Raw genomic sequence first — 5,125 nt, forward strand, 5'->3', positions numbered from 1 at the left:
CCAAGTGCAACTCACCACCCACTCCCACAAAGAGACAGCCCTCAGAATGGGAGAATATTTTTTGCAAACTATGCCTCAGATAATAAACTAGTAACCAGAATACATAGGGAACTCAAGCACTTATCTGAAAAAATACACATATATTCTATTAAAAGATGGGCAAGTCAATTGAAAAGACAACACTCCAAGGAGAGCATGTGAACAGACATGCATATAAGAAAATGCTCAACATTCTTTATTTTATTTTAAATTAATTTATTTAACTTTATTTATTTATTTTTAAATATTTTTTAATTTGACCAGAGTGGTATAGAGTGAGAGAGAGAGGGAAAGTGAGAAAGCAAGCTGCCAGGTCTGGGACTTGAACCGCAATCTGCCCTGTGGGAGCCCAACATCCTTAACTACCATCCCACCTGCCAGCCCCATGACATCCTTTATTATAAGGGAGATATGGTTGCTAAAACATGGAATCACCCCAAATGTCCAAAAACAGATGAATGAATTGAAAAGGTGTGGCACATATACACTATGAAATACTATAAGCCCTTAAAAACAATGATACCTTGGCATCTGATAGAACGTGGATAAGTATGTGCCTCAGTGGGACTGGAGGTGTTGACTATGGCACCCAGCATGGAGATGTCCAGGAGCTTCAAGGCAGTGCTGGGCCATTCCGTGTTGCTAATGGTGGCCATGGTGGCTGGACTGAATCTGAAGCAGCAGCTGGATCAGCAGAGACTTCGTGATAGAGTGCTCAGAGACATTGAGAAACAGAATCCGAAAAAGGAAAATATTAATTTTTTGGGGAGAACAGATTACTTTAATGAGCAACTTCAAGCAGAAAAAAAGATGTTTGTGGTAAAAGGATTTCAAAAAACATGACCTGAAATGAATGTGAAATATTAATGGGACAGACAGTACTGACAGTGTGTGTGTTGATGGAGAATAGCTTAGGGAGATCTTAATTTTTTTTTTGTCACTATCCTTTTAAACTCTTTATCAAATAAAAGATAGTGGATTACATATTCAAAATTACTTCTTGGGAACCAGCAGTTAGCGTAATGGCTATGTCGCTGGACTCCCACGTAGTCGACTGCGGTTCGTGTCCCGGACCCGGTGACTTAAAACTCACGCCGGGCGCGTGTGCATGCGTGCCCAAGATCCCGAGAGGAGAATGGAGGAGAAGGGATTGCAGCGTGACCATCCCCCCTGGGGGGTGATTTCTCGCTTTCTGTCTCTATGTCTCTCTCTGTCTGTCTGGCGAGCGCACGCGCCCTACAGTGAAAATCTCTCAAAAAAAAAATTTCTTCTTTTAAAGTCCTTTGTGTCTGAATAAAGAAGTTGTGGTAGATGCTATTGTGAAGAGTTTCTGTTTGTATGAACCTGGTAGAAGTCTCTCTCTTTTTTTCTTAAGAGAGAGAGAGATAGAGAGAGATTTTTGCTATAGGACATGTGTGTTCACCAGAGACATGGAGAAAGACAGAAAGCAAGAACTCACCCCTCAGGGGGGATGGCCACACTGCAATCCCTTTGCCTCCAGTCTCCTCTTGGGATTTTGGGCACAGAAACACACACACATGCGCCTAGCATGGGTTTAAAGCCACTGGGTTCAGGTCTTAAACTGTGGTCAACTATGTGGTAGTCCAGTGACATAACCATTACACCATCTGCTAGTCCCAGTAGAATCCCTTTTAGTCTGTGTCCAGAGCCTGAGGATTGTTACTGACAAGCACTTCTGAACCTGCGAGGAGGAAGGGATGAATAGTAACATTCACCAGAGTAGTTTGATAAATTGACATGATGATGAAGCCACAAGAACATCTACCTCAGAAGGAGTGGGAGAGGGTGAAGTAGAGGAGAGACTCTCCTGATTGTTGGGTTGGAGGATCAGGCATCAGTGGCCTTATCTCATGACCAGAGTGGAGATTCCCTCAACAATGATGAAGGAGATGTGTTGTGGATAGAGGAACAGCTGTCCTACTTCTGAGACAAGTGCCCAAAATGGGTACTGGCTAGTAAGGAGCTTCTCAATTCCTTTGATTTGTCAATTATTGTTTGATGGTTTGTGTTTCCATCCTTGAAAGAAACATGATCATAAAGTAGATTTAAATAAAAGGATAATCATTATATTTATTATTAGTTGATCAACTGTAAGTTCAAATAAGACACAGACACATTTGTACTAACAAAAATTATGGTGAACCTTTATCATATTGTTAACATTCTTGATGGTAACACAATAAAATTAGAAAACTGAAAATAAAAGAAAGTAGACACATATGGGAGATTTAATGCTAAGCAAAGCAAACAAAACTATGAAAGAGAGGAATTGTATGTCTCCACTTAATATATACTAAATGGCTGGTCTTGGCAGGCCTATTCTCATGAGTGCACTCCCAACTCCTGGTATTATCTTTGGAAATTGTGGCACTCTTCACCTGGTGCTCACTGAATCCTGGGCTCAACTCACCCACTGGGACACTTGGACCTGGTCTCAGCAGGCCTCTTCTGGGGAGTGCAGCTCCACCTCCAGGGATTATCTTCCTTTTTTTGCATGGAGGTTTTAGCCTTAGGGCATGCGTAGAGAGAGAGAGAGAGAGGTAAAATGAGAAATCACCTCTAGGAAGAATGACCACATCACAGTCCCTTCTCCATTATCCTTCTGGGATCATATGCATGCACATACATGCACCTGGTGTGTTTCAAGCCACTGGTTCACGGACACGAACCGTGGCCAGCCACGTGGAAGTCTAGCAATGTAACTGCTACACCATCTGCTGGCCTCTGGGATTATCTTTGGACTTGTGGCAGTCTTTCTGCCTGGCATTCCCTGCTACCTTGGCTCAACATTTGGGTCTGGTTTTGACAGGCCTCTTCTGAATATACTTCAATACACAGGAAAAAGTGATTGCTGCCTCAGATGACCCAAAACAGGCACAGATCTTGAAGAAATATGAGACAACAAGGGAGTAACTCTTCCCCTGTGTGTGTGCAGTGGCCCCTCACCAATGATGGACAGCACTAAGAAATACACAGAAATGTCAGAAAAAGAATTCTGAACATTTGTAGTGACAAAACTCAATGAAGATGCAAAAGAATCAATCTCAGAAAATGAGAAAATCATTCCAGGACATGAAAGAAGAATTCCATAAAGAGACACCCTAAAAAAGAATCAAACAGAACTTCTGGAGATGAAGAATACAATACAAGAAATTAAAATCTCCCTAGAAAGCATTAACAGGAGATTGGACCATGCAGAAGAAAGAATTTCTGAGCTTGAAGACAAAGTTTCCAACATAGACCAAACCACCAAATTGAGTGGAAAAAAAAAAAACTGAGGATAACATATGAGAAATTCTGGATACCATGAAACATCCAAATATCCATATTCTGAGTATTCCAGGAAACAAAAAAGCTGCAAAAGACATGGAAACCCCTTTCATGAAATACTACCTGAAAAATATTCCAAATCTAGAGAAACATGGAGAAATTTAGACCAAAGAAATAAGAACTCCAAATGGAATCAGCATAAAAAGATCCCCTACTTCACTGGCACATCATAGCCAGATTGGTAAAAATCAAAGACAATATTCTAAAAATGGCAAGAGAGAAATGTCAAGTTATTTTTATACTATCTCCTGGGAGTTAGTATAAAAAAAAAACTCCCAGGAGTTATTGCGTTGTTTCTCAACTGAAACAATGCAGGCAAGGAAAGAATGGGAAGATAAATTTAAAACATTAAAAGAAAAACAATTTTGGGACCAGCAATTAGCGTAATGGCTATGTCGCTGGACTCCCATGTAGTCAACCATGGTTCGAGTCCTGGACCCGGTGGCTTAAACTCACGCTGGACACATGTGCGTGCGTGCCGAAGATCCTGAGAGGAGAATGGAGGAGAAGGGACTGCGGCGTGGCCATCCCCCCTGGGGGGTGATTTCTTGCTTTCTGTCTTTCTGTCTCTCTCTGTCTTTTGGGCGAGCGCACGTGCCCTATAGCGAAAAACCTCTCCAAAAAAAAGAAAGAGAAACAATTTATACACGGAAAGATTATTCCTCAAATGGGAAGAACAAATAAAAACATTCTCAGATAAACAAAAACTGAAAGAATTCACTAATGTTAGACCAGATCTACAAGAAGTACTGAAAGGAGTATTGTATCAGAAAAACTAAAGAGAACCAAACAGAAATAAGAGAACAAAAACAACCAAGAAAATGGCTAACAAAATGACAAGGATAGTCCACAAATATCAATAATAATTTTAAATGTTAATCATATACATTTAACAACAACAACAACAAAAAATCACAAACACATAGAAACTGAAAGAACCTTCTACTGAATTACTTTAGAACTACTGAGGAATTTAAGTCTGGAAATCAAAAGGTTCATGGAAGCCAATAATAATGAACAAACAAGTGCTTATAACCATGGGACACAGCAAAAGCAGTCATAAGAGGGAAGTCCATAGTAATTAGTGTCTATAAGAAAAACAAAAAACAAAAACCCTTATGACACAACTCAGGGAACTGGAAAAACAAAACAAAACAGTTCAGGAGAAACTAAATAATAAAAACAAAAAACAAAAAAACCCTTATGACACAACTCAGAGAGCTGGAAAAACAAAACAAAACAAAACAGTTCAGGAGAAACTAAATAATAAAGATTCAAGCAGAAATAAATGAAATAGAGTATAAAATAACTGTCCAGAAAATAATTGAAATGAAAATGAGATTCTTTGAGATCAACAAAATTGACACATCATTAGCTAGATTAATTGAGAACAGGAAAGGAAACAGATAAATCAGCATAAAAACAGGCGATATTATAACAGACATAACAGATATACAAAGCACTATCAGAGAATACTAGGAGTGATTATATGCCAACAAATAAAACCTAGAGGAGAGGAACAAATTTCTGGGCATGTATAACTTACCAAGATTAAACCAGGAAAAAATCTAGAAAGCCTAGATAGACCTGTAATAAGCAATGAGATTGAATCAGTAATAGTCTCCCAAGAAAGAAAAGCCCAGGTCTCCATGGCTTTGCTTCTGAATTCTACAAAATTTTTAAAGAAGTAACCCCAATTCTCCTACTATTTCTAAAGATCCAAAAGGAATGGGAA

General features: G+C 39.3%; 1 pseudogene; it reads left to right on the forward strand.

The window, feature by feature from the left end:
• Positions 1 to 580: 580 nt before the first annotated feature.
• Positions 581 to 913, forward strand: LOC102493731 (protein PET117 homolog, mitochondrial pseudogene; annotated as a pseudogene).
• The last annotated feature ends 4,212 nt before the right edge of the window (positions 914 to 5,125 follow it).

This window comes from Tupaia chinensis, unplaced genomic scaffold (genome assembly GCF_000334495.1).
Source record: "Tupaia chinensis unplaced genomic scaffold, TupChi_1.0 Scaffold000083_1, whole genome shotgun sequence".
Taxonomy (NCBI): Eukaryota; Metazoa; Chordata; class Mammalia; order Scandentia; family Tupaiidae; genus Tupaia; species Tupaia belangeri.